General features: G+C 51.3%; 4 non-coding genes across 4 annotated transcripts; all 4 read left to right on the plus strand.

Annotated features, from left to right (window-relative positions):
• Window positions 1–1,466: 1,466 nt before the first annotated feature.
• trnat-agu (transfer RNA threonine (anticodon AGU)) lies at window positions 1,467–1,539 on the plus strand. The gene has a single exon. It is a non-coding gene; the product is annotated as a tRNA-Thr (tRNA).
• A 6,950-nt stretch (window positions 1,540–8,489) lies between these two features.
• On the plus strand, window positions 8,490–8,562 carry trnat-ugu (transfer RNA threonine (anticodon UGU)). Its single transcript has one exon. It is a non-coding gene; the product is annotated as a tRNA-Thr (tRNA).
• A 1,185-nt stretch (window positions 8,563–9,747) lies between these two features.
• On the plus strand, window positions 9,748–9,820 carry trnat-agu (transfer RNA threonine (anticodon AGU)). The gene has a single exon. It is a non-coding gene; the product is annotated as a tRNA-Thr (tRNA).
• Window positions 9,821–16,673: 6,853 nt separating this feature from the next.
• trnat-agu (transfer RNA threonine (anticodon AGU)) lies at window positions 16,674–16,746 on the plus strand. Its single transcript has one exon. It is a non-coding gene; the product is annotated as a tRNA-Thr (tRNA).
• The last annotated feature ends 709 nt before the right edge of the window (window positions 16,747–17,455 follow it).

Consider the following 17,455-nt stretch of genomic DNA (forward strand, 5'->3'; position numbering starts at 1 on the left):
TCCCTTTACCCCTCTTTCACTCCTTCCCATCTCTCTTCCCTTCCGCTCTCTCCCCTTCCCCTTTCTTTCGCACTCCTTCCCCCTCTCTTCCCTTAACCTCTCTTTCCCCTTCCCTCGCTCTCTCCCCTGCCCCTCTCTTTCTCCCATTCTCCACTTCCCCCTCTCTCTCACTCCTTCCGCTCTCTCCCCTTTCCCTCCCTCTCTCTCCCCTTCCCCCTCTCTCTCACTCCTTCCCCTCTCTCCCCTTCCCCTCCCTCTCTCTCCCCTTCCCCCTCTCTCTCACTCCTTCCCCTCTCTCCCCTTCTCCTCCCTCTCTCTCCACTTCCCTCTCTCTCACTCCTTCCCCCTCTCTCCCCTTCCCCCTCTCTCTCACTCCTTCCACTCTCTCTTTTCCTCTCCTCTCTCTTTCCTTCTCCTTCCCCTGTCTTTCTCAGAGCAGTTGGCTCACTCGAAGCTATTTAAAATTAGCCCAGTATTTCAATTAACAAGGGTTGAATTATAAATATTACAGCTCCGAGACAGACTCTGGAACAACAGGCTCCCCTTCCAAATCTCTCTCACCCTTCCCCATCACGACCTGGTCTGCATCTTTTTACCTCTCTCTCCCTTTCCTGCTATCTTGCTTTCCCCGTCTCTCACTCTCCTTCCCCCCTCTTCCCGCTTCCAACTCTCTCCCCTCACTCTCTCGCCTTCCCTCTCTCTCACCTTCCACCCTCTCTCCCATTCCCTTTGTCCTCTCCCTCACTCTCTCTCCCCTTCCAACTCTTACACACACGTTACCCTCTATATCTCACTCCTACGCCTCTCTCTCACTCCTTCCCCCTCTCTCCTCTTTCCCCACACTTTCTCCACTTCCTCTCCACTTTCCTTCCCCCTTTCTCTCCCCTTCCCTCTCCCTCACTCATTCCCCTCTCTCTCCCCTTCCCTTCTCTCTATCCCCTTCTCACTCCACTGCCTCCTCCCTCACCCTCGCTTTTCGTTTCCATCTGACCCCTTTCCCCTCTCTCCCCTTCCCTCTCTCCCTTTCCCCCTCACTCCCCTTCCCTCTCTCCCTTTCCCCCTCTTCCCCCTTCCCTCTCTTCCTACCCATCTCTCCCTTTCCTCCTCGCGAGACAGAGAGAAAGTGAGAGATAGTAAGAGAGACACAAAGAGAGAACATGTGATAGAGTGAGAGTGAGAGATGGAGAGACAGATACACTGAGAGAGAGAAAGTGAAAGATAAAGAGAGAGAGTGAGATTGAGAGACTGACATAGAGAGACAGAGAGACAGAGCCAGAGTGTGACTGAGTTGCCTTGGGATGTTTTACTACGTGAAAGACCCGATATATCGATGTTGAGAAGTGAATATTGAAGAGACGGAGGCAGGAGTCTGTGGGGTGAGACACAATCTGAGTGTTTCACTGACCCCTCCTCATTCTTCAAACACACAGCACTAACTGGGGACTGACCCACAACCCAGAGCAGGTGGCTCCATAGCTCAGGGGTGAGAGCACTGGTCTAGTAAACCAGGGGTCGTGGGTTCAAATCTCACTGGGGCCGACTCAAAATTAGCTCTGTGTTTAAATTCACTGTCAATTAACTAGAGATTTAATATATAAATATTAAACATATCTGAGACCGACCCTGGAACTACAGGAACCTTCTTGCCCCCTTCACCAATCTTTCTCACGCCTTATTCCTCTCTCCGTCTCCCAGCTTCTCACTCTGTCTCTCCGCTTCTGCCTTTCCCCTCTCTCTGTCTCTTTCCCTCTCTCATTGCCTGTTGCTCTCTCTCTCTGCCCTCTGCGTCACTGTCTCTCACCATCTCTCCTTCTCCATCTCTGTGTCTCTCTTTGTCACAGCCCCTCGAGCCTGTTCCGCCATTCAATTAGATCAGGGCTGATCCATATTTTAACTCCATCTACCCGCCTCGGTTCCATAACCGTTAGTAACCTTGCCTAACCAAAATAATAAAATCAGAGAACATTATGAGACAGAAGGAGATCATTCGGCCCATCGTGTCTGTGCCGGTCGGAAGAACAGTTACCCAGCCTAATCCCACCTTCCATCTCTCGGTACGTAACCCAGGGGATTTGCAGGATTTTGCGGAGACATCGTTGGTGGTATTTCTCCAGCGACTTGAGCTGTCTGCTGTACATGGTCCATGTCTCTGAGCCACACAGGAGGGCGGCTATTACTACAGCCCTGTAGACCATGAGCTCGGTGGTAGGTTTGAGGGCCTGGTCTTCAAACACTCTTTTCCTCAGGCGGCCGAAGGCTGCACTGGTGCACTGGAGGCGGTGTTGGGTCTGGTGGTCAATGCCTGTCCTTGTTGATAAGAGACTCCCGAGGTTTGGGGAATGGTCCCCGGTGTCCAGGGCCGCCCCGTGGACCTTGCTGACTGGGGGGCAGTGCTGTGCGGTGAGGACAGGCTGCTGGAGGACCTTTGTCTTACGGATGTTTAGAGTAAGGCCCGAGCTCTCGGCCGCCTCGGTGAAGATGTTGACGATGACTTGGAGATCAGCCTCTGAATGTACACAGACGCAGGCGTCGTCCGCGTACTGTAGCTCGACGACAGAGGTTGGGGTGGTCTTGGACCTGGCCTGGAGACAGCGAAGGTTGAACAGGTTCCCACTGGTTCTGTAGTTTAGTTCCACTCCAGCGGGGAGCTTGTTGACTGTGAGGTGGAGCACGGCAGCGAGGAAGATTGAGAAGAGGGTTGGGGGGGCGATGACACAGCCCTGCTTGACCCCGGTCCGGACGTGGATTGGGGTCTGTGATGGATCCGTTGGGTCAGGATCGCGGCCTGCATGTCGTCGTGGAGCAGGCCGGAGGATGGTGAGGAACTTTTGGGGGGCAGCCGAAACGGAGGAGGACGCTCCATAGACCCTCGCGGTTGACGGTGTCAAAGGCCTTTGTGAGGTCGAAGAAGGCCATGGACAAGGGTTGGTGCTAGTCCCTGCATTTCTCTTGTCCTCATCGACCCTCCTTGTTACCTCCTCAAACAACTCAATCAAGTTAGTCAGACACGGCCTTCCCTGAACAAATCCACACCGACCGACCTTGATTAATCTGTGTCTTTCTAAATGTAGGTTTATCCTGTCCCTCAGAATTGATCCCAGTCATAACTTTCACCGGGGAATGGGATAAATACTTGCCGGGCTGTGGGGAAAGTGCGGTGGGCGAGGGGAATAATCTCTCTCACAGAGCCGACACAGACACGATGGGCCGAATGGCCCTCCTTGTGTGCTGTAAGATTATGTCAATGTTCAGGGATGGATCACCGAGAATGATTATTCCGGCCCCACCTCCTTGTTAACAATAGTAAGGTGCAAACAGGAGCTGGTGTTACAGGTGGCTCCATAGCTCAGGGGTTTGAGCCTGGGTCTGGTAAACCAGGAGTTGTGAGTTCAAATTTTACTGGGGCCGACTCAAAATTAGCTCAGTATTTAAATTCACTGTCCATCACCCTTTGCCTCTGTCTCTCTGTTTCTTCTCCCTTTCCTTTCAGATTATTCTCCTCTCTCTCTCTCTCTCTCTCTCTCTCTCTCTCTCTCTCTCTCTCTCTCTCTCTCTCTCTCTCTCTCTCTCTCTCTCTCTCTCTCTCTCTCTCTCTCTCTCTCTCTCCCCTTTCTCACTCCGACCCTCTCTTTCCCCACCCCACTCTCTCTCCCCTGCCCCCACTCTCTCACTCACCCCTCTCCCCTTCCCGGAGCGGCGAGAGATCGGGGACGGAGGAGCGGCGAGAGATCGGGGCGGAGGAACGGCGAGAGATCGGGGCAGAGGAGCGGCGAGAGATCGGGGACGGAGGAGCGGCGAGAGATCGGGGACGGAGGAACGGCGAGAGATCGGGGACGGAGGAGCGGCGAGAGATCGGGGCGGAGGAGCGGCGAGAGATCGGGGCGGAGGAGCGAGAGATCGCGGCGGAGGAGCGGCGAGAGATCGGGGTGGAGGAACGGCGAGAGATCGGGGACGGAGGAGGAGCGGCGAGAGATCGGGGCGGAGGAGCGGCGAGAGATCGGGGCGGAGGTGCGGCGAATGAGAGTTCAGGGCCCAGGAGAGGCGAGGGCCCAGGGGCAGCACGGGCCCAGCCCACACTGTGCATTATGTGTGCGCACTGGGTCCGTGCAGCAGAGCAGGTCTCCAGTTGTCCTGGTTAACCCTTGCCACTGGACCCAGACCTCGCTCTGTCAAGCCCGTGTGGTGGCTGGTGTACAACGGTCACCCCACGTTAAAACAATCCACCCACAGGCATCTTCCACCCTTCAACTGGAGTTGAGGACTGGAACATCGGGTCCTTCATTGAAACATTTGTGAACTCATCCCTTTTGGTGTGGAAACAAGTCATCCTCGTTCGACGGAGCGCCGATGATGTCACAATAAAAAGCTGCCAGGCGTATAACTGGCCAACTACCAGTCAACAGGTGCAGGGTTAAATGGAACAAGCTGATCGCCACCAAACAAGGACCAGAAAGCCGACAAAATCTGTTCTCTGTTCAGGTGAGTGTCCCTCCACAGGTTCAGTGAGCAGTGACACCGAACGCTGGTCCTGCTGGTCCTTATGTTGCCAACGTTCTGTTTTCCGTACGATCTCACAAACACGCACAGGTTTGTGAGATAGCTGGTAACTTCAGGAAACCCAGTCAGAGTGACCTGACTTTATTGTTGTAAACAGCACTGGCTGCAATGCCCCAGTAGTTCACTGGATGGAGCTCAGAAGAATGAGAGGGGACCTCATAGAAACGTTTAAAATTCTGACGGGTTTAGACAGGTTAGATGCAGGAAGAATGTTCCTGATGTTGGGGAAGTCCAGAACCAGGGGTCACAGTCTGAGGATAAGGGGTAAGCCATTTAGGACCGAGATGAGGAGAAACTTTTTCACCCAGAGAGTGGTGAACCTGTGGAATTCTCTACCACAGAAAGTAGTTGAGGCCAATTCACTAAATATATTCAAAAGGGAGTTAGATGAAGTCCTTACTACTCGGGGGATCAAGGGTTATGGCGAGAAAGCAGGAAGGGGGTACTGAAGTTTCATGTTCAGCCATGAACTCATTGAATGGCGGTGCAGGCTAGAAGGGCTGAATGGCCTACTCCTGCACCTATTTTCTATGTTTCTATGTTTCTATATATTACATTGGTATCACACACACTTTGCCTTTTACATAAGAAATAGGAACAGGAGTAGGCCATACGGCCCCTCGAGCCTGCTCCGCCATTTAATACGATCATGGCTGAACCGATCATGGACTCAGCTCCACTTCCCTGCCCGCCCCCTTATTCCCTGATCGGTTAAGAAACTGTCTATTTCTGTCTTAAATATATTCAATGTCCCAGCTTCCACAGCTATCTGAGGCAGCGAATTCCACAGATTCACAACCTTCTGAGAGGAGAAATTCCTCCTCATCTCAGTTTTAAATGGGCGGCCCCTTATTCTAAGATCATGCCCCCTAGTTCTAGTCTCCCCCATCAGTGGAAACATCCTCTCTGCATCCACCTTGTCAAGCCCCCTCATAATCTGATACGTTTCGATAAGATCACCTCTCATTCTTCTGAATTCCAATGAGTAGAGGCCCAACCTCCTCAACCTTTCATCATAAGTCAAACCCCTTCATCTCCGGAATCAACCGAGTGAACCTTCTCTGAACTGCCTCCAAAGCAAGTATAACCGGTTTTTATTCAAGCATGCTAGGGAAGTGTTCCGATGGACCTTCTCAGAACAGAGGTTTTCACAATTACAATTCTGCCGCTTTTTGAGGTGTGTGGGCCTCCTACAGAACCACCGATTGGTCGACTGCCATCAGCGGAGTGACATCGATTTGTTGAACCTTTCCAGACTGGCTCTGATAGATTCTTTCCCACCTGTCCATCTCCCATCACACGTCACCCTCCCGGAGTGTGTCATTCAGTGGTGTCAACGTGGCTCGAGGGGCCATATGGCCTACTCCTGCTCCGATTTCTTATGTTCTTAAACCGAGGTTGAGTGTGAGTGATTCCGTGGTCGCTATACGGCCGGGGATCAATTCCTTATCTCAGGGAGTCCAGCTTGAGGAAGAGAAGACATTTGTGAGAGGATTTGAACCCGTGACCTGTGGGTTTACCAATCCGGTGATTATCACAAAGGACTGTGACACACACACACACACTTCCCATTGACTCTCCATTTTCAAAGCAGTTTTATTTCGGTTTTTTGGGTTTTTTAACTCCATCACAGTGTGTATTTACAAGTTATTTACGCGTCCCATTCTTGACGTCACGTTTTAACAAAAGCACGCGCTTGCAGGGCGAGGTCTGTGTCAGTCCCTTCACACACCGCCTCTCCCCTCATACCCTGCCAAACGCAGGGGGAGGGGTGGGGCACAGTCCGATCCCAATCGATTCACCTCGCTCCTTCCGCTCGCGCGCTGGGAGCTCGAACACTCCACATTTTGTCTTTTTAAAAGAAAACTCAGGTTCCTGTACCGTCACACCACAGCGATTAGACTTACTGCCACCCTGCCTTCTCCATTTGCCCCAAAGCTTTGGAAAGAACACAAGAATCAGGAGCAGGTGAGTCGCCCCCATGGCCCCCTCGAGCCTGCTCCGCCATTTAATACATGGCTGATCTTCGAGCTAGTCTCCTCTCTTCCCTCCTTATCCCTTGATTCCTCCAGAGTCCAAAAATCTATTGATAGCTGTCATAGAATCAAAGAATAATTGTGACACAGAATCGGGCCATTGGGGCGACCAAGAGCTACCCAGCCTAATCCCACTTTCCAGCTCTCGGTCCGTAGCCCTGTAGGTTACGACACTTCAAGTGTACATCCAGGTACTTTTTAAATGTGGTGAGGGTTTCTGCCTCTATCACACTTTCAGGCCGTGAGTTCCAGACCCCCACCACCCTCTGGGTGAAGACATTTCCCCTCAAATCCCCTCTAAACCTCCCCCCAATTACTTTAAATCTGTGCCCCCTGGTTATTGACCCCTCTGCGAAGGGGAAATAGGTCCTTCCTATCCACTCTATCCAGGCCCCTCATAATTTTATACACCTCAATTAAATCTCCCCTCAGTCTCCTCTGTTCCAAGGAAAACAACCCCCAGCCTATCCAATCTTTCCTCATGGCTAAAGTTTTCCAGTCCCGGCAACATCCTGGTAAATCCCCTCTGCACCCTCTCCAGTGCAATCACATCCTTCCTGTAATGTGGTGACCAGAACTGCATGCAGTACTCCAGCTGTGGCCTAACCAGTGTTGTGTACAGTTCAAGCATAACCTCCCTGCTCTTGTATTCTATACCTCGACTAATAAAGGCAAGTATTCCGTATCCGTCTTAACCACCTTATCCCCCTGGCCTGCTACCTTCAGGGATCTGTGGACCTGCACTCCAAGATCCCTCTGTTCCTCTACACTTCTCAGTGTCCTACCATTTAATGTCTATTCCCTTGCCTTGTTAGCCCTCCCCAAATGCATGACCTCACACCTCTCTGGATTAAATTCCATTTGCCACTGTTCTGCCCTGCTGACCAGTTCATCGATATCTTCCTGCAGTCCACAGCTTTCTTCTTCATTATCAACCCCACGGCATATTTTTGTATTATCTGCAAACTTCTTAATCATACCCCCTATATTCAAGTCTAGATCATTGATGTATACCACAAAAAGCAAGGGACCCAGCACTGAGCCCTGAGGAACCCCACTGGAAACATCCTTCCAGTCACAAAAACACCCATCAACCATTACCCTTTGCTTCCTGACTCTGAGCCAATTTTGGCTCCAACTTGCCACTTTGCCCTGGATCCCAGGGGCTTTTACTTTTGTGACCAGTCTGCCATGTGGGACCTTATCAAAAGCCTTTCTAAAATCCATATACACTACATCATACACACTGCCCTCATCAACTCTCCTGGTTACCTCCTCGAAAAATTCAATTGTTAGTCAGACAGGAACTTCCCTCAACAAATCCATGCTGACTGTCTCTGATGAACCCGTGTCTTTCTAAATGTAGATTTATCCTGTCCTTCAGGAGTTTTTCCAATAATTTGCCCACCACGGAGCTTAGGCTGACTGGTCTGTAATTACTCGGTCTATCTCTTTCTCCCTTCTTAAACAAAGGTACCACCTTCGCAGTCCTCCAGTCCTCTGGTACCACACTTGAAGCCAGAGAGGATTGGAAAATGATGGTCAGAGCCTCTGCTATTTCCCCTTTTGCTTCGCTCAACAGCCTGGGATACAATTCATCCTGGCCTGAGACTTATCCACTTTCAGAGCTACTAAACCCCGGGGGAAGGGGGGGGTAGCAGGGAGGAGGGGTAGAGCGGGGGTGGAGCGGGGAGGGCAGGGGTGGGGGGTGGGTGGTGGGGCGGAGTGCGAATAATCTCTTTCACACAGCCGACACAGACACGATGGGCCGAATGGCCCTCCTTGTGTGCTGTAAAATTCTGTGAATGTTCAGGGATGAATCACCGAGAATGATAATTCGGGCCCCACCTCCTTGTTAACAATAGTAAGATAGAAACAGGAGCTGGTGTTACAGGTGGCTCCATAGCTCAGGGGTTAGAGCACTGGTCTTGTAAACCAGGGGTCGTGAGTTTAAATCTTACTGGGACCTACTCAAAATGAACTTAATATTTAAGTTTGCTGTCAGTTAACAAGGTTTTTAATTATAAATGTTTAATATCTCTGAGACTGACTGAGGAACAACAGGCCTTCCTCGTACCCTTTCGTCTCTCTCTGCCCTCCCCATCATGAGAATTTTTACCCATCTCTCCCTTTCCAACTATCTCGCTTTCCCCGTTTCTCACTCTGCTTCCCCCTCTCTTCTCCCTTCCCCCTCTCATCTCCCTTCCCCCTCTCATCTCCCTTCCCCCTCTCTTCCCTCACTCTCTCCCCCCCCTTGCTCTCCCTCCCCTTCCCACTCTTACACACTCGTTACCCTCTATATCTCGCTCCTGTACCTCTCTCTCACTCCTTCCCCCTCTCTCCCCTTTCCCCACTCTTTCTCCCCTTCCTCACCTCTTTCCTTCCCCCTTTCTCTCCCCTTCTCTCTCTGGATGTTTAACATCTCTGAGACCGACCCTGGAACAACAGGCTCCCCTCACACCCTTCCCCCTCTCCTCTTCTCATCTCTCTTACACTCTCTCTCCCTTTTTCCCCGCTCGATCTCACTCATTCACCCTCTCTTTCCCCTTCCCCTCTCTCTCTTTCCCCTGTCTCATTCTCTCCATCCCCTCTCCCTCCTTCCCCTGTCTCATTCTCCCCTTCTCCTCTCTCCCCTTCCCCTGTCTCATTCTCCCCTTCCCCTCTCTCTCCTCTCTCCCCTTCCCTCTCTACTTTCATTCTCTCACTCCTTCCCCTCTCTCTCCTTCCTCCTCTATCTTCCCTCTCTCTCCCCTCCCCCTCTCTCCCCTACCTACACTCTCCCCTGCCCCCACTACCTTTTTACTCTCCCTCTCTCCTTCCCCTATCTTCCCTCCCCTCTCTCCTCTCTCTCACTTTTCCCTTTCTTTTCAGATTCTCCCCATTCTCCCTCTCTCTCCCCTTCCTTTCTCTCTCCCCTGTCTCCTCCCTCTCTCGCCTTCTCATCTCTCCCCCCTTCCTCTCTCTCACTCCTTCCCTCTCTCTCCCCTTCCCCCTCACTGTCACTTCTGCCCACTCTCTCCCCTTCCCCTCCCCTCCCTCTCTCTCCCCTTCCCCTCCCTCTCTCTCCTCTTCCCCCTCTCTCTCACTCCTTCCACTCTATCTTTTCCCTTCCCCTCTCTTTCCTGTTCTTTCCCCTGTCTTTCCCAAAGCAGGTGGCTCCATAACTCAGGGTTTAGAGCACTGGTCTAGTAAACCAGTGGTCGTGGGTTCAAATCTCACTGGGGCCTACTCAAAGTTAGTTAAATTTGCTGTTAGTTCACAAGGTCTTTAATTATAAATATTAAACAGCTCCAAGACTGATCCTGGATGAACAGGCTAATTTCTCTTGCACTCTCTCTCCCCTTCCAAATCTCTCTCATCCTTCCCCATTCAACATCTTTCTCTCGCTATCTCCTTTTCCCCGTCTCTCACTCATTCCCCTCTCTCCCCTTCCTCCTCCCTCACCCCACCTTCTTTCCCTTCCCTCCCTCTGTCTCCCCTTCTCTCTCTCTCCTGCCTTTCTCTCTCTCCTTCCCTCTATCACTCCTTTCCCTCCCTCCCTCCCTTCCACTCTCTCAAACCCCAGCTCCTTCCCCTGTCTTTCCCAGAGCAGGTGCCCTCCTGTCTCTCTCTCCTTTCCCTTTCCTTTGAGATCCTCCCCTTCTCTCTTTTCTTCCCCTCCCTCTCTTTCCCCTTCCCCTCTCTCCCCTTCCCCTCTCTCTTCCCTCTTTCCTACTCCTTCCCCTCTCTTCCACCTTCGACATTCTCCCCGCCTCTCTCTCTCCCTGTCTCCCCTTCCCCCTCTCTCCCCTTCCCACTCTCTCTCACTCCTTTCCCCTCTCTCCGCTTCCCCCTCTCTCTCACTCCTTCCCCCCTCTCTCCCCTTCTCCTTTCTCTCCCTTTACCCCTCTTTCACTCCTTCCCATCTCTCTCCCCTTCCGCTCTCTCCCCTTCCCCTTTCTTTCGCACTCCTTCCCCCTCTCTTCCCTTAACCTCTCTTTCCCCTTCCCTCGCTCTCTCCCCTGCCCCTCTCTTTCTACAGTCTCCACTTCCCTCTCTCTCTCACTCCTTCCCCTTTCTCCACTTTCCCTCTCTCTCTCACTCCTTCCCCTTTCTCCACTTTCCCTCTCTCTTTCCCCTTCCACTCTCGATTTACCCACTCTTTCTCACTCCTTCCCTCTCTCCCCTTAACTTCTCTTTCCGCTCCCTCTCTCTCTTTTCAACAACAGGTGGCTCCATAGCTCAGGGGTTAGAACACTGGTCTTATAAACCAGGGGTCATGAGTTCAAATCTCACTGTGGACCTACTCAAAATTAGTTTAGTATTTAAATGCCAGTCTCTCCCTCCTCCCTATTCTTTCTCACTTTTCAGATTCTCCCCCTTCCCCTCTCTCTCACTTTCCCTTTCCCCTCACCCCTCACTTGTTTGTTTGCCTCTCTCTGTCCCCTTCTACGATCTATTTCACTCCTTCCCCTCTCTCTCTCTCCCCGCCCCTTCCACACTTTCTCTCACTCCCCCTTCCCATTTCTCTCACACGCCTGCTTCTCTCTCTCCCCTTAACCACTCTTTCTCCTCTCTGCTGCTCTCTCTTTCCATCACATTACGACCCATTCTACATCTTTTTACCCCATTCCCCTCCCTCTCTTTCCTCTTCCCTCTCTCTCTCCCATTCTACTCTCTCTTTTCCCTTCCACTCTCTTTCCTGCTCCTTCCCCTGTCTTTGCCAGTGCACTTGGCACCATAGCTCAGCGGTTAGAGCACTGGTCTAGTAAATCTCACTGGGGCCTATTTAAAATTAGCTCAGTAGTTAATTCACCGTCAATTAACAAGGGGTTTAATTATAAATATTAAACAACTCCGAGACCAACTCTGGAACAACAGGCTCCCCTCACACCCTTCCCCCTCTCCTACACTCTCTCTCTCCCTTCCGCATCATGACCCATTCTACATCTTTTTACCCCTCTCTCCCTTTCCCACTATCTTGCTTTCCCCATCTCTCACTCATAGAAACATAGACATAGAAAATAGGTGCAGGAGGAGGCCATTCGGCCCTTCTAGCCTGCACCGACATTCAATTGAGTTCATGGCTGAACATGCAACTTCAGTACCCCATTCCTGCTTTCTCACCATACCCCTTGATTCCCCTAGTAGTAAGGACTTCATCTAACTCCTTTTTGAATATATTTAGTGAATTGGCCTCAACAACTTTCTGTGGTAGAGAATTCCACAGGTTCACCACTCTCTGGGTGAAGAAATTCCTCCTCATCTCGGTCCTAAATGGCTTCCCCCTTATCCTTAGACTGTGTCCCCTGGTTCTGGACTTCCCCAACATTGGGAACATTCTTCCTGCATCTAACCTGTCTAACCCCGTCAGAATTTTAAACGTTTCTATGAGGTCCCCTCTCATTCTTTAGAACTCCAGTGAATACAAGCCCAGTTGATCCAGTCTTTCTTGATAGGTCAGTCCCGCCATCCCGGGAATCAGTCTGGTGAACCTTCGCTGCACTCCCTCAATAGCAAGAATGTCCTTCCTCAGGTTAGGAGACCAAAACTGTACACAATACTCCAGGTGTGGCCTCACCAAGGCCCTGTACAATTGTAGCAACACCTCCCTGCCCTTATACTCAAATCCCCTCGCTATGAAGGCCAACATGCCATTTGCTTTCTTAACCGCCTGCTGTACCTGCATGCCAACCTTCAATGACTGATGTACCATGACACCCAGGTCTCTTTGCACCTGCCCTTTTCCTAATCTGTCACCATTCAGATAATAGTCTGTCTCTCTGTTTTTACCACCAAAGTGGATAACCTCACATTTATCCACATTATACTTCATCTGCCATGCATTTGCCCACTCACCTAACCTATCCAAGTCGCTCTGCAGCCTCATAGCATCCTCCTCGCAGCTCACACTGCCACCCAACTTAGTGTCATCCGCAAATTTGGAGATACTACATTTAATCCCCTCGTCTAAATCATTAATGTACAGTGTAAACAGCTGGGGCCCCAGCACAGAACCTTGCGGTACCCCACTAGTCACTGCCTGCCATTCTGAAAAGTACCCATTTACTCCTACTCTTTGCTTCCTGTCTGACAACCAGTTCTCAATCCATGTCAGCACACTACCCCCAATCCTATGTGCTTTAACTTTGCACATTAATCTCTTGTGTGGGACCTTGTCGAAAGCCTTCTGGAAGTCCAAATATACCACATCAACTGGTTCTCCCTTGTCCACTCAACTGGAAACATCCTCAAAAAATTCCAGAAGATTTGTCAAGCATGATTTCCCTTTCACAAATCCATGCTGACTTGGACCTATCATATTACCTCTTTCCAAATGCACTGCGATGACATCCTTAATAATTGATTCCATCATTTTACCCACTACCGATGTCAGGCTGACCGGTCTGTAATTCCCTGTTTTCTCTCTCCCTCCTTTTTTAAAAAGTGGGGTTACATTGGCTACCCTCCACTCCATAGGAACTGATCCAGAGTCAATGGAATGTTGGAAAATGACTGTCAATGCATCCACTATTTCCAAGGCCACCTCCTTATCATTCCCCTCTCTCTCCCCTTCCCCTCCCTCTCTTTCACCTTCCCCTTCTCTCTCACATCTTCCCCTCTCTCTCACCCGTTCCCTTTCTCTCCTCTACCCATTTCCTCCCCTCACTCTCCCCTTCCCCACTCTCTCCCCTTCCCCCTCACTCTCCCCTTCCCCCCCTCTCTCCCCTTCCCCCTCTCTCCTCTTCCCCCCTCTCTCTCTCCCCTTCCCCCTCTCTCTCCCATTCGACTCTCTCTTTTCCCTTCCCTTCTCTTTCCTGCTCCTTCCCCTGTCCTTCCCAAGGCAGGTAGCTCCATAGCTCAGGGGTTAGAGCGCTGGTGTTGTAAACCTGGGGTCATGGGTTCAGATCTCACTGGGGCCTATTCAAAATTAGCTCAGTATTTAAATTTGCTGTTAGTTAACACTGTGTTTAATTATAAATATTAAACAGCTCTGTGATTGATCCGAGATCAACAGGCTCATTTCTCTTACACTCTTTCCCTCCCTTCCACATTCTGCATCTTTTTCTCCCTCTCTCTCTATCACATTTTCCCCGTCTCTCACTCATTCCCCTCTCTCCCCTTCCCCCACCCTCTTTCCTTCCCCCTCACTCTCGATCCTTCTCCCTCGCTCTTCTCTCACTCCTTCCCCTCCTTCCACTCACTCTCCCCATCCGTTCCCTCTCTTTCCCTTCCCTGCCTCTGTCTCCCCTTCTCTCTCTCTCCTGCCTCTCTCTCTCCTTCACTCTCTCTCCCCTTCCACTCCCTCTCTCACCCCTTTCCCTCTCTCCCTCTCTCTCTCCCCAGCTCCTTCCCCTGTATTTCCCAGAGGAGGTGCCTTCCTTTCTCTCTCTCCTTTCCCTTTCCTTTGAGATTCTCCCCTTCTCCCTCTTCTTCCCCGCCCTCTCTTTCCCCTTCCCCTCTCTCTTCCCTCTTTCCTACTCCTTCCCCTCTCTCTGCCACTTCTACATTCTCTCCGCCTCTCTCTCTCTCCCCTTCCTCTCCCTGTCTCCCTTTCCCCCTCTCTCTCACTCCTTCCCCCCTCTCTCCCCTTCCTTCCCCCGTCTCTCCCCTTCTCCTTTCTCTCCCTTTACCCCTCTTTCACTCCTTCCCATCTATCTCCCCTTCCGCCTTCTCCCCTTCCCCTCTCTTTCGCAATCCTTCCCCCTCTGTTCCCTTAACCTCTCTTTCCCCTTCCCTCGCTCTCTCCCCTGCCCCTCTCTCCCCTTCCCCTCCCTCTCTCTCCACTTCCCCTCTCTCTCACTCCTTCCACTCTCTCTTTTCCCTTCCCCTCTCTTTCCTGTTCCTTCCCCTGTCTTTCCCAGAGCAGGTGGCTCCATATTTCAGGGGTTAGAGCACTGGTCTTGTCAACCAAGAGTTGTGAGTTCAAATCTCACTGGGGCCTACTCAAAATTCGCTCAATATTTAAATTCACTGTCAATTAACAAGGGGCTTAATTATAAATATTAAACAGCTCTGAGACTGACCCTGGAACAACAGCTTCTCGTCTCTCTTACACTCTCTCTCCCTTCTTCCCCGCTCGAACTCACTCCTTCACCCTCTCTTTCCACTGTCTCATTCTCCCCTTCTCATCTGTCTCATTCTCCCCTTCCCCTCTATCTCCTCTCTCCCCTTCCCTCTCTACTTTCATTCTCTCACTCCTTCCCCTCTCTCTCTATCTTCCCTCCCCCTCTCTCCCCTACCCACACTCTCCCCTGCCCCCTTTCCCTTTTCACTCTCCCTCTCCCCTTCCCCTATCTTCCCTCCCCTCTCTCCTCTCTCTCACTTTTCCCTTTCTTTTCAGATTTTCCCCATTCTCCCTCTCTCTCCCCTTCCTTTCTCTCTCCCCTGTCTCCTCCCTCTCTCGCCTTCCCATCTCTCCCCCCTTCCTCTCTCTCACTCCTTCCCTCTCTCTCCCCTTCCCCCTCTCTGTCACTTCTGCCCCCTCTCTCCCCTTCCCCTCCCCTCCCTCTCTCTCTCCCCTTCCCCTCCCTCTCTGCCCCCTTCCCCTCTCTCTCACTCCTTCCACTCTCTCTTTTCCCTTTCCCCTCTCTTTCCTGCTCCTTCCCCTGTTTTTCCCAGAGCAGGTGGCTCCATAGTTCAGGGGTTAGAGCACTGGTTTTGTAAACCACGGGCCGTGGGTTCAAATCTCATTTGGGCCTATTTAAAATTAGCTCAGTGTTTAAATTCACTGTCAATTAACAAGGGCTTTAAGTATAAATATTAAACAGCCCCAAGACCGACCCTTGAACAACAGGCTTCACTCTCTCTCCCTTTTTCCCCGCTCGGTCTCACTCCTTCACCCTCACTTTCCCCTTCCCCTGTCTCATTCTCCCGTTCCCCTCTCACTCTTTCCCTCCTCTCTTCCTCCATGTCTCCCATTCCCCTCTCTCTCTCCCCTTCCCTCTCTCTCTCCCCTTCCCCTCTCTCTCACTCCTTCCAATCTCTCTCCCCTTCCCCTCTCTCTCTCACTCCTCCCACTCTCTCGTTCCTGCTCCTTCCTGTATTGTTACTTGGCTCCATAGCTCAGGGGTTAGAGCATTGGTGTTGTAAACTAGGGATTGTGAGTTCAAATCTTACTGGGGCTTGTTTAAAATTAGCTCAGTATTTAAATTCACTGTCAATGAACAAGGGATTTAATTATAAATATGAAACATCCCCAAGACAGACCCTGGAATAAAAGACTCTCTCTTTCCCTTCCCCATCACGACCCGTTCTATATCTTTTATCCCCTCTCTCCCTTTCCCGCTATCTCGCCTTCCCCGTCTCTCACTCATTCCCCCCTCTCACCCTCTCACCCTCTCCCTCTCTCCCCTCACTCCTCTCTCTCTCTCTTTTCCCTTTCTTTTCAGATTCTCCCATTCTCCCTCTCTCTCCCCTTCCTTTCTCTCTCCCCTGTCTCCTCCCTCTCTCGTCTTCCCATCTCTCTCCCCTCCCTCTCTCTCCCCTTCCCTCTCTCTCTCACTCCTTCCACCCTCTCTTTCCCTTCCCCTCTCTTTTCTGCTCCTTTCCCTGTCTTTCCCAGAGCAGGTGGCTCCATCGCTCAGGGGTCAGGGGTCGTGGGTTCAAATCTCATTGGGGCCTACTAAAAATTAGCTCAGTATTTAAATTTACTGTCAATTAACAACAGCTTTAATTATAAATATTAAACAGCTCTGTGACCGACCATGGATCAACAGGCTCATTTCTCTTACACTCACGCTCCCTTTCCAAATCTCTCTCTCCCTTCCCCATTCTACATATTTTTCTCCCTCTCTCTCTGTCTCATTTTCCCCGTCTCTCACTCATTCCCCTCTCTCCCCTTCCCCCTCCCTCACCCCACCCTCTTTCCTTCCCCCTCACTCTCTATCCTTCTCGCTCGCTTTTGTCTCACTCCTTCCTCTCCTTCCCCTCACTCTCCCCATCCGCTCCCTCTTTCCCTTCCCTGCCTCTGTCTCCCCTTCTCTCTCTCTCCTGCCTTTCTCTCTCTCTCCTTCCCTCTCTCACTCACTCCTTTCACTCTCTCCCTCCCTTCCCCTCTCTCTCTCCCCAGCTCCTTCCCCTGTCTTTCCCCAGGCAGGTGGCTCCATAGCTCAGGGGTTAGAGCACTGGTCTAGTAAACCAGGGGTCGTGAGTTCAAATCTCACTGGGGCCTACTCAAAATTAGCTCAGTATTTAAATTCACTGTCAATTAACAAGAGATTTAATATATAAATATTAAACATCTCTGAGACCGACCCTAGAACTAGAGGAACCTTCTTGCCCCCTTCACCAATCTTTCTCACGACTTATTCCTCTCTCCGTCTCCCAGCTTCTCACTCTGTCTCTCCGCTTCTGCCTTTCCCCTCTCTCTATCTCTTTCCCTCTCTCATTGCCTGTTGCTCTCTCTCTCTGCCCTCTCCGTCACCATCTCTCCTTCTCCATCTCTGTGTCTCTCTTTGTCACAGCCCCTCGAGCCTGTTCCGCCATTCAATTAGATCAGGGTTGATCCATATTTTAACTCCATCTACCCGCCTCGGTTCCGTAACCGTTAGTAACCTTGCCTAACCAAAATAATAGAATCAGAGAACATTATGAGACAGAAGGAGGTAATTCGGCCCATCGTGTCTGTGCCGGTCGGAAGAACAGTTACCCAGCCTAATCCCATTTCCAGCTCTCGGTACGTAACCCAGGCGATTTGCAGGATCTTGCAGAGACATCGTTGGTGCTATTTCTCCAGCGACTTGAGCTGTCCGCTGTACATGGTCCATGTCTCTGAGCCATACAGGAGGGCGGCTATCACTACAGCCCTGTAGACCATGAGCTCGGTGGTAGGTTTGAGGGCCTGGTCTTCAAACACTCTTTTCCTCAGGCGGCCGAAGGCT

Source organism: Pristiophorus japonicus, unplaced genomic scaffold (genome assembly GCF_044704955.1).
Source record: "Pristiophorus japonicus isolate sPriJap1 unplaced genomic scaffold, sPriJap1.hap1 HAP1_SCAFFOLD_586, whole genome shotgun sequence".
Classification (NCBI taxonomy): domain Eukaryota; kingdom Metazoa; phylum Chordata; class Chondrichthyes; family Pristiophoridae; genus Pristiophorus; species Pristiophorus japonicus.